Genomic DNA, 12,851 nt, shown 5'->3' with positions numbered 1-12,851 from the left:
TTGCCTACAGGACGAATGTGGTGGTTGGAGCTGGGTTGTGGTCGTTCGGCTCGACTGCAATTATCAAATAAAAATCACACCCGTGTGAAAAGTGAGGGGCGCTCTTATCATCGTACATCATCATTTGCTCAGACACATGAAGTAAATTCTCCATTCATTGTCAATGGCATTTAATGTTTGTGTTGGGTCGGGACTCGGGACAAAAATCTTTCCCCGTGCCTGACCAGTCCACTACTGAATCCAAAATAGAAAGCGGTGGTGGTGAGCTTCAAATGCTGCCGCAAACTAACTATAATCCTGTATGCCAGAGGTTCCCAAATTTCCCAACCACTGGTTCTAGAGCCAAAGGCCAAAAAGACAAAGGTGGAATTAAATATTTATATTACTACATGTAGGCTAGTTCTTCTGACCAAGCTTTCCAGCCGCGCTGAAATGAGCATGACAGCTGAGCACACCTTAATAGAAGATTTGCGAACGGATTAATCACATTAGAAATATCATCAGTTGTGCGGATTACTGATTATACAGAGTTTTGTCAGAGCAGCAGCATTATTGGCTTAGGAATGGAACATAAAGTGCAGATCCACACGTTCCTGTATTTTAACATCAGTAGTTATTATGGGGGTACTTTATAGCCTATAAAAAGGTTGGGAACCAATGCTGTAGCAAATAGCAGCTCTGGCAAATAGCAATATTGTACATAATCCACTAGATGGCAATAGCAAGTCACACATTTTTTATGGTTTTAAATCAGTGGGGGAATGGGGGGAAAAAATAAAGTACTTGCTCAAAACAAATGAAACAATGGGATTCCAGAGTTTTGAGTCTGACAGACTGACACACATAGCTAGCCAACTGAATATTTTAACAGAAGGCAGCCTTCTACAAATTCACAAAAACATGTTCCTAAATAATACAGATAGAAATCATAAAAGAACAGTATGAAAGAATTGGTGGAAGCAGTAAATCCCACAAGGAAACCACACTAATTATACAAATAGGCCTATATTGACCATTTTTATTTGGATCTTTAAATTACAATATTGTAATCTGTATATACTGCTTGTTGATTTTTATATTGTTTCAATTTATTCATGTTTTCTCATTATTCTTATTATTCATTATTCTTGTCACTCATTACCCTATCTAGGCCTGTGCCAGCTTCGTTCTCAAACATTTTTGAAATTGAGATGTATTTAATAGACCACGGAACCTAATTTGAAAATAATTTGAGCCATGGACCACCGTAAGAACAAGGCGATCTACAAGCTCCCAACAAATCGATTTCACATCGAGATCACATTTTAACGCACTGATGTTATTATATGCCTTTATCTTCTGGATGATTGAACCTCAATGGAAACGGTGCCACTTGTGTTTGTGTGTGTGTGTGTGTGTGTGTGTGTGTGTGTGTGTGTGTGTGTGTGTGAGAGAGAGAGACGCAACTTGGCCTGTTGTAGCGCCACCATGAGGCTGATTAGACTTGGGAAATCGAATCACTTGAAATCCACATGAAAGAAATACATTCTGAGAAGGAAGACATGGCAGCGTATCCACGGCTTCCCGTGCATGCCTATTCCCACTATAGGCTGAGGAAGAAATGCCACTTGACAGTTTTCAAATCAGCCTCATGGTGGCGCTACAACAGGCCAAGTTGCGTTGCGACACACACACACACACACACACACACACACACAGTTTCCATTGAGGTTCAATCATCCAGAAGATAAAGGCATATAATAACATCAGTGCGTTAAAATGTGATCTAAAAGCACGCTAATATGTTTAAATATCTATAATAAAGGATACATTAAATATATCGTCTGGTGCGATCGCCAACAGCGCTGCCTGTGTCTGCTTGCAGTAACCGAATATTTACTGAGTCGTGACCCATAACAATGTATCCCACAACCCACAAATGGGTCCCAACCCAGTGTTTGGGAAACACTGATCTAATGTGTCCCAAGGTCCCAAGACAAGACACTGAACCCCAAGTGCTCCCCAGGTGCTGTTCAATAGTTGCCCACTGCTCCTAATAGTTCGAATGGTTTACATGCAGAGAACAAATGCCATAAATGTGAAAATGACTTGGCAATACCTCAACAACAACTCAACACACCAGGAGAAGCCAGGGATGGAACTGATAACCTTTTGGTTTCCAGATGGTCACTCCTGAGACATTGCCACATCCAAGGCTTGTCACTTGCGTGTCAAGGGTTTGTTTGATAAGATCTTAACCAATTATCTTAGTCTCCTCCTGTGTTTGAGAACTACATTTACACAGAAGTTTACATGGCTTCGCCACTGTTGAGTGCTGATAAGCCGAAGACCCAGCCAAAACCTACATTAGATACTGTTTTCTTTAGTTGCAACTTGTGCCAAAGCTGATTTCTAAATATTGACCCTTGACTATCATCAAAATGTTAGCATCTTCACAACAAGGCAATGTGATTCTCTTGAGTATGAATCTTTTCTTTTCTTACTTTTCTTTTATTATTATCCATACAAGGAACCCTGAACTGAACTTTTTGAACTATAGGGCAGTGTTTATCAATACAAAATTAAGCTGGTTTACAGTTTAGTATTGGTGCAGATTAGTCCAAGTTAAAGATAAAAAGTGTCTGATGCCAATTAATGACCAAGGAGATCTGGGGACATTTGGACATACATTTATAAAAGCCTGCAGATTACAGTCAATAGGCCCAGGCATCAGTATCATGTTACTCCCACATTCAGAGGACCATTACATCACTCATACTGTATATCTTGAATGCATGGCCTGGCTTTAGGTATTTGTGATCTGCAGGCCAAAGCTGTTTTTTTCAAGGTGGTATGTGTTATTTCTGTCACTTGCCCTTACGGAAAATCTTTGGATCACAACAGCATATGATGAGGTTGCTTGATATCCTTGTCTAGCCTACTTCATAGTTTTACAGTATGGATTTTTGCCTTAACCACTTCACCCCTTTTGCAACCAGATCTTATTTTAATTATGTTTCGGAGACAAGAAACACTTTCCTGGGGGTTTTATGGGTGTAATTTGTGTTTTTAGATATTTTAGTATTTCGAAGTGTCCATATTATGATGTCATGGACACTGGGCTCACTTACTTCCTGGACTACATGTTGTCTCAGTAAGACCCCCTATCCACAAGGAGGAGTGGAGACATCATGGAGTCCATGGACATGCACTTTGAAATACTGAAATATCTAAAAACACAAATTACCCACATAAAACCCCCAAGAAAGTGTTTCCTGTCTCCCAAACATAATTAAAATAAGATCTGGTTGCAAAAGGGGTGAAGTGGCCCTTTAAGCCTATATTTACAGTATTTACTTAATTTACCGGAGTTTCCCAGAAGTTTATACTAGGCCCACATGTTTTCGCTTCAACACCAAATATCTTAGCCGATCTACAAGCTCACAGCACATCAAGCTTGTAGATAGGATATTTCTCGCAGAGTTATGACATGCCCAGAATAGAGAGTTCATATGGTTAATCAATTCCATCACCGGCTGCGAAATACACAACATAAACAGGTGTTCTGATTCTGGAATCCCTCAACAGTGTGGAAGGCACACACTGTTGAGGGGATGAATCAGTGCCAATTGGGATAACTCACAAGTTGTCACAACTGGCATATTGTCTTCAGAAAAAGGAAATGGCTTTCAAGGAGGGCCTTACCATGATGAGAATTTAAACCTAAGATTTGACACTGTTGCCCTCCCTGATACCACAACACATGATGAATAGAAGTCACCAGTGAGGCACAATATGATTACGTCATAATGTCACCCATTTTTAGAGCTTGTTTGTCAGTCCTAATATTCCACAGGAGGCATGGGTCCACCATAGCAAAGTAGATACATACACCTGGGACATAATGGGTTAAAAGGTCTCTTTGGATTCTTGCATTCTACAGTGGTAACGGTGTGTTCTCCAGCTGTACTTACCCGCCCACATACACCTGTTGGTATGGTATGTTGTTTTAACTGGGAACTTGTGAAACACTCATAGCAAGCATTCTTTGAATATGGCTGCAGACATACAGGATTGGGAAACTAATGAAGGTTGAGAAACAATCAAGGTCATCGTTCAGTTCTGGAGAAATTTTGATTCACAGAAAGAGGGGAAGGCATTGGGAAATGTCAATAAGAGGTTGCCTAGTGTGTAACTGTGTTTGCAGTTACTGAAATGGAACAGGCTGTGAAATGCATTTTTTGTTTTTCAGTTGACGTATATTTTTCAGAGAAAACATTCAGCATTTTTTTTGCATATTCTTTGTACTGCCAAGAGTTGTCATTACACACACTGTTCTACTGATTGGTTGTTGTTGTGCCTGGTAGCCATCATCAGAAAGCAGAGTATAGTGTTCTCTACTCACTCCTGTTATTGTATTCATTTGAACAGCTTACCATAAATCACTTGTATTGGCAGCAGTGGCCTTGTATAGATTACAGAAGCGTGCTTTCCCCCTGACTGGCATGGAAGTGAATGAGTAACACTCGACCCCTACCCTCCCTCAATCAAGAACTGTGTGCATACATGTAAGTGTATGAGCTAACATTCTCAGCACACTGCTAAAAGTTAATGATGATAATAGTAACAATTTTTACTAAACGTTTTTTAATAGCACAAAATCAATGTATTTAAAAGAACACCTCTAAATGGACATCTTCTCACAAAACATGACTCACACCTGTATTCTTTTAGGAAGTTTAGATGATGAATCAATCTCGACAAGGTAGGCAGCTCATTTGACTCATTGTAAACTAAACCACAGACAATCCTAGACATCCAGACAGACTAGTGAACTCCTGCGGCTCACCCCAAGAAGCGATTAAAATGTTTCACCAAGGATATTATTTCCCTCCTAGACTAATGTCTCTGCTGCAAAGGTGGCAGTGGTGGAAACTAAAGTGTTCTGTGCATTTACTCAAGTAGCTACTGTACCTGATTACAGTTACTTTACTTGAGTATTTTCAATACTTTATACTTACAGTATACTCCACTACATACTCCTCTACTATTATTTGAAAACTTTAGTTACTAGTCACATATTAGCCTGGAAACCAGACACATTGATTGATTAACAGTTTGCAGAATTACAGTACATTTCAAGCACAAACAATACAAAGATTGTTAACTGTGAGTGGACGACTCAATTAAGCATTACACTTGTTTACATCTGATATTAGTCTGGATATTAGGCTATCCTTTGTGGCTTTAGATTATTAATACAAAACATACATTAACCACCTATTTTGTTCTTCAGGCTATTTAATCTACAGGGGTGGGGAGTAAATTGTGGGTAACATTGTTGATATCCTCACTAGTCCCTATGTGAAAAAGGGTGGTGGCAGTCTCCTTTTATACAGTATTATTATAAACCAGTCTTTTGCACACCTAGTTCATCTCAGGGACAGGTGGTGCATTGGTATAGCAGACGTTTAGATACAATAGAAGAACCTGCACACTGTCTTCAATTGCTCAATAGAGAAAACTTGTATTAAAGGAGAATTCCATGCTAGAAGGCTTTCTTACTTTTATTTGTAGTTAATTGTTATGTCCCCACCAAAGAGGTCCAGGTGTTATTTTGTGCTATTTCCCCTAATATAAGCCCTCAATGAATTGAATTGTATTGAATTGAATGGGGCATTGGGGTGTTGTGCTAATTTGCTTATTTCCATCACTCAAAAATAAATTTTTACCAGTGGCTTGAAAAGCACTGGTATATGAATAGTACCCATGAAAACTTTGACATGGAGATTGACATATCGTCATACTGACGCGTACTTCTGATTCCAATATTACAACCGACAGCTGTGTGTGTGAGGAGCGACATATAATGGCTTGGAGAATATGCTACCTGAGAGTGCACAGATACAACCAAATACAAATAGTCCATTTGAATTTCCATCAGAGTTTATTGTTATATATATGGTTCCATTTGTAGTAGGCTAAGGCATTGTGACAAATACAAGGCAATTAAAATGTCATGTGCACTTCGTCACGAGCACACTGGATTAGATCAAAATAAATAATTGACATTTCATAGCACAAATCTGGAGCTATAAGGCAGCCACTGGTAATTGTATATATACTCTTCATAATGTAAATAGTATCCCAAGCAGCACACTTTACTACTTATTTCGATGGAAATAAGCGAATTAGCACAAAAACGCAACCCCCATAGAGTGTCGCAGTCCCTCCCCCTTTCAGAACAACGAGTGGCCCAGGAAATGATTCTCCATTCATTTTCTCCATAGGCTTTTCCTAAAGTAATTATTTAAAGACGGTTACGCCGCGGACAAAGCCAACTCGGATCGTGACAAATCATGAAAATGAACACAATGTTTTATAAGAAGAAAAACAACAAAAAAAGTGTTGTAACCTGCCGTTTTTTCTACTTTCTAATTATTTGTTTGGCCCAAAACATTGTGTTTATTGACATGATTTGTCACGACAAGAGTTGGCTTTGTCCGCGGCATAAACGTCTTTAAATAAATACTTTCTGAAAAGTCTATGAGGAAAATGAACGGCGATTTATTTTCCGGGTTTCTCGAGGGGGTGGGACTGCGACGCTCTATTGAGGGCTTATATTATTATTAATTGCATTATTATTAATTGCATACACTATTCGGTGATATATTTTCTGCCTATTTGGGCCGAAACCGAATAGGCCGAAAATGCATTTTTAGCCATTTTCTGCCGAATATTTTCTGCGGCCGAATATTCGGTGCATCACTACCTTCTAGCATGGAATTCTCCTTTAAGGAAGGTAAGGTTTCCGGTAATGGACCTTCCTCAGGCATCTATCTTGAGATAGCTGCCTGAGATAGATGCCTAGATGTTTTTTTTATAATAGACAAAGAAATATGGTTAATAAAATGGAGGTGTGTACATCTCTGTGAGTATGTGCGCGTGTACTAAATAAATAATCATTACTTTAGAATTCTACTTTAGAAAAGAAGGGGGTCAATTAGATTAGAGTATGCTTACTGAGTGGCTTGGGGGTTTAATGCAAATAAAAGTTAAAATAGCTAATTACATGACTAGAATATAATAGCCTACTATTAGCTGGATAAAAAACATTGCATGGATGCAGTAGAGCAAGATAACATTGCAACAGAGAAACTGATATGAAGAGGGGAGGGAGGGAGGGAGGGAGGGGGCAGAGTGGTCCAGGAGGTAGAGAGTAGCACTTGACTGTGTGTTTGTTGTTTTTTGTCTCCTCTACTAGGAGAAGCACACTCCTATTGCCAAAAGCAGCCCATTAAATTGCTGCTATAGTGAAGTCGGAGAAGTTTGCTTCATCTGAATAGCAGGCCTAAAATTAGCGGCCAGTGCCCTGATTTATGTGGAAAAGTAAGGACGTGGGGAGGGGGCACATTCCATGACTGCTCTAGGCAGGAAGTTTTGGAATCTCCATGGAAATTAAGGCAAAACATGGCACTCCACAGTTATTTTTCCAAGAGTTTTCTCACTGGATTTAGTGTAAAAAAGGTCTCAAGAGCCACCAAAAAGGGGCCACCAGTTTGCTCCTTAAAGTCTAATCTACTTCATCATGACATTGCGTTGTCAGCTTGAAATCTGTAATGTTGCATGGTGAGGGACTCTGTCATGCGACAAAGTACAAATTAGGCTTAAGTGTCCTTTTAATAGTTGATTTACTTGCTTGACAATACCAATCTTAAAAGATGGATGATGCAATAATAGCACAGGAATGTAAGTAAACAGACTGAAACCGCACAAATGAAAAAATGCCAAGAATGGAAGTAAGGAACATCAGATTATTATTTGTTCTACTATATTCTTTATTGACCATGCCAAACCCATATGCTACAGTATGTCCAGAAATGCATAGTCGTCCTGATTCTGCAAGACTAATTTTCAGAAACTGAAAATCATTCACACATCTTGAGAGTCACGCTGATAAGATTCCTGTCATAGATTCAATAGCTCTGAGTTATGTACCTTATGACAACAATCATTGTAATTCTTGGAAACCCCCAGACGTCTATGGAATGCATAGAGTCTTGGCTGCCATAGCTGGAACATGAGTTAAGGAAACTTGGGTTTGCTGACAGGAATGAACCTCCCTCCGTGAAGTTGTTCAGACTTGGCAGTGCACTCAGTCACGTAATCATAACCTTTCACCTATAGAATCCCCAGCATCACCCTCAGTTATGCAGGGGGGCATTGGCCCCCCAAACTGTTTTGGCATTAGTGGTTGCATGACGGAATTGAAAATACAAGCAGTCTGAGTCTGAGCCAAATGGGCCCCAAAAACGGCAAATAGCTGAACTTAACAAGGTTACACGTGTCCCATTTGATGGTGTATATAATTGTGTTTTCAGAGCTATGAAAAATGGCCCTCATCTGTTTTGAATAAAGGCAGCAGGGAGATGACGTGTGGCATTTAGGGAATGTCATCGCAAGCTTGCTGAAAAGAGTGAAGAAGGCAAAAACATATTGAAAGTCAAAGCTGAATAGCCATTGCTGCAAAAGTGGTATAAATACAAGGAATTTGCTCTGACACAGGTGCAGTCTTATTACAATTCACAACTACTGACATAGTAACATAACAGAGGACAAACATTAGTTAGTGCCGTGAGTTTTGTATGTGGAGTTAACATTAGATTAGTGTGGCGTGGGTTCGACTCCCGATCCCGAAGAACTTTACTGCATGTCACATCTCTTTCCCCATTTCCTATCAGCCTACTGTCTATCCTGCTATAAAATATAAAAAATAAAGGCGAAAGCCAAAAACAAACATTAATTGGCTTAGGTTCGAAGACAGAGTACAGCATCTTGCAATGGGTCTGGTCCACAAGATTCGATACACCACCAAGATATGGGATGTACCTGTCTACATACTTCCTTAATGTTAACACCAGAGGGAGTTCAACAAACCATGTACAACCCAGATTTGGCACAAACAAGGGACTAAATTATTTTTGCTCCTATGCCACCAAAATGTGGAACGCCCTACCAACAGTCATTAAGACATGCAAATCCCTTGACTCCTTCAAAACCGCTCTCAAAGGGCACCTACGGACGGCTGCAATTCGAAACTGGCCCCCGTAAAAAAAAGCTTTATACAACACATTCAATTAGTTGCTCTGCAAGTTGTGAGATGTTGGTGGGGGTGTTATCCTTAGTAGGCCAAATTCCATGTGCTGCTCAGTGTGTCTGATTCATAACTGAATCATAGTAGACCTACATTCAACACTGTTCACATTCTTATGTTGTGAGAGTTTCGTTTTATTACAACTAATGGGGCTGGCAAAAAATGCTAGGGCCATAGAAATTTGAAGTGAGGATAAATGTAATAAAAAGTACCATGGTTTTCATGAATCCCTGTAAAACAGTCAAACATTGACCTTATAAGCTAAGAACTTGCATGGCACTATTTCAAAAATGTCATGTAAAGAATCTGTGAACAAGAATGATGAATTGTGTGAATATAAACATGGATGGCATTAGTTTAAAGCTAAAACCCAGGACCTATTGTAATGTCTAAAATAACATTATTTTAATAACGTATGTTAATTGGTTACAATCTGCAGTGATTGGAGGTGGACTCCCTACTTTCAAATTTGACAGGTAGGACATGCACACACTGGCTGGACACTAGGCCTATGTGCATCGCCAAGGCCAGGCATCGTTGACAATGGACATAATACTAGACTAAAGACACATTAAACATAAAACAATGATTCGTTGACATGAAAGTGAAGTGAAGTATGATATTTTGGTACTGAGAATGAGAGAGAGAGAGAGAGAACCACACTTGTACCGGCTGGCCCCCATGGGCGTGTTCCTGTGGGTCTGGAAGTTCCGGGGACCCCCCGGGGACCCCCACACGGAATTGCACCACTCAGTTCACACGGGTGTGATTTTAATGATCATTGATCGATTGTGTTCCGATTTGGATCATTGTGTTTGTAAGAGTTGCCGACGCAGTCGACGCAGTCCAAGAATGTACATCTTTTGTTATTTACCTCCAAAACTGATGAACAGCCCATATGACGGATTGTCACAGCCCGGGTCTGAGGCAAAACCAAATACTGCAAAAATAATACTGGCCACAATACACTTTCAAAAACCAAAAGCAAGAAATAAACACTTGATAGACAAAAACAACAAACCAAGAACTAAAGACACTGAAAACAGGCTATGCCTTCCCTGAAGACCCTGGCAGCTCTCCCTTGGTATAGTCTCTTTGCTGTCTCAAGCCAACTGAGCAAAAACTCCTCAACATTTCCAGCCTACCAGGTGAGACCCACCCACAATGATTAGTAATTGGACCATCTACTCAAACAAGGTAAAACACAACCCATGAGATAGACTATACCTATACAATTACACATTTCCTTAACAGACTCCGAATGTATTTCAAGGCATCAAATAAATCACAAAACAATTACCATAGAATTAGGCAACACAGATAAGGGTATATGATGCTACACATAGCCACACCTCCAAGGAGCTTGATGACCGTCAATTAATGGAAGCAGGTGTGCAGTGTGGGTTTGTCATGATCAGTTTTATATTGTGGAGTCTTCTAGTGTCTATAGGGCACGGGTTGCCCCGTGACAGTGTTGAAATAAAAACAGCATTTTTTTTAGGTTACTATTTATCTGTATCACCAATTCACCAGTAAGACGCCCTGAGGCCGAGAAGCGACCGCTGAAACAACAGAGCTTCTTAATACGGCACAGTTAAGAAGAAGGAGATTAACTATTAATCTGGTGTCCGTGAGGTCAGATAGTTTTTGCTGGCTGCACTAATAACTTTGGGGCGGCCCGTCTACAGTTTGAATGGACATGTATGTATGTATCAGTCAAAAGGGAGACATCGAAGAGGAAGGATGGGTCGGAAAGGATCAAGGAGGTCAGATGTAGAGTAGAGTTGCTGGCCGGCTCCATATATGTGTATGCAGATCTAGGTGATGCTTTATGCTTTGTCAACAAAGTGATCATGATCATGAAGTGTCAACATTTTCTCAACGCATCACAATTCACAAAGTATAAATGATAGGCTTAAATCAAGCTTGAAAAGCCCTGTGGTGCCTGGAGTCATTCGCCTGGTATGCGTGGGGTAACTTTTTACTTGCTGGTCGTTTCTTCGTCTATGAAATTGAAGCATGAACTTAAAGAAACAATCCTTAAGATTTATGTCCATTGTCTTCCTCTCCTGATGGAGAGAGGAAATTGCAACGACATCTGAACTACAATAAATAGGAAATACAATGTACTATTGCTTATTGTCCAATCCTGTGCAGTGTCTGCTTCAAATAACTTTGTAGAGAGATGTGCAACTTACATCTCATTGGAAGAGCAGGGAGATATACTGTATTGCATATATTGGATTAACATTTTACTGTATTGCTATTGCATATATTGGATTAACATTCTACCATACAGTTCGGTTCAAATAATGCTTTATTCATCAATTAGGTCCCAAACTATAGCACCACATTTTAGTCAAAACTATTGATATCTCAAGATCTTTACACACACACACACACACACACACACACACACACACACGTGTTAACATGTTATTATGAAAAAATGGAAAAGGGGGGAGCCTGACAATGATGTCACTGGTAGGCAGGAGGCGTACGCCTATTCTACGCTAAGATTCTACCATAGATAAATATGGACAAAGCGTTCTCCAGGTCTTATATGGACGTAAAATGAAGCCTGTCAGTCAGTCCTTGAACTGTAAGTCGCCATCTTTGTAGATCCGTTTGGGCCCAGCTGGCCATTGGCTGGCCCAGACAACGAGGCGGGACTTCCCCCATTCTTCTTCGTTGGTTTTTGACTGTGAAAATACAGTAAATAAATAGTACGATATATAATACAAGAGAATGACAGCTTCGCACGCGCGACAGTAACTTTTATTTATGTAGAAGAGGCAAACTAATATTGTTTATGCCATTGGCCTGTTTATTTGTATACTGTACAAAATTAAAAAAATAAATGGAAATTGCGGAAATGGAAATTGCGGAAATGGAAATTGCAGAAATGGAAATTGCAGAAATTGCGGAAATGGAAATTGCGGAAATTGCGGAAATGGAAATTGCGGAAATGATGAGAAACGAGGCTAACTTTTTTTTTCAAAATTTAAAAAAACATGGGCTATAACCCATCGTTTTTTTCATTGGCAAAAACGTGGCAAAGCAGGAGGGGGGGGCCTCAAAAAAATATGTTGCCTGGGGCCTCAAAAGGCCTAGAACCGGCACTGCCCAAAGGGCAGGTTTCTCCCCATTATTATATAATATATTATATTATATAATTTCTCCCCATTATGTTCCATTATGTGTGTAGAGACGATATTAATAATTCAAAATTAATATTTCCTACATTTTTGGATGAGCGGGGAACATAGAACCGTTATAGCTAAATGGGGAACATAGAACCTTTTTTGCAGGGGTAAGTGGGGAACATAGAACCTGGGGAACATAGGTACACTCCCCACACACACACACACACACACACACACACACGTTAAGAGAGCTTCTTTGTTTCATCATTTAAACTAAGGAACATACTTAGCATTCGCCCCAGGTCTAGGGTTTATTTGGGGGGGGGGGGATTAATACTGCCCCCCTCGCCCCCCCCCCCCCCCCCCAAATGCAGGTTGCTTGCCAACACCCAACAGTAAAGCAGGTGGAGTTGTTTTTTCTCTGCAGAGTTAAGCGAAGCTCTTCACTGATCAGTAAGACACCATTAATGCTTTTCAGTAGACTCAAAGCGGCAGGCTGTACAAAGTTGTAATTGTATTCAAGTCAGAATGGTCCCACCACACAAAGACATGCACACACACACAATCACACT

Source organism: Protomyctophum bolini (genome assembly GCF_963924005.1).
Source record: "Protomyctophum bolini genome assembly, chromosome: 8".
NCBI classification, from domain to species: domain Eukaryota; kingdom Metazoa; phylum Chordata; class Actinopteri; order Myctophiformes; family Myctophidae; genus Protomyctophum; species Protomyctophum bolini.
This window is presented reverse-complemented; position numbering follows the sequence as displayed.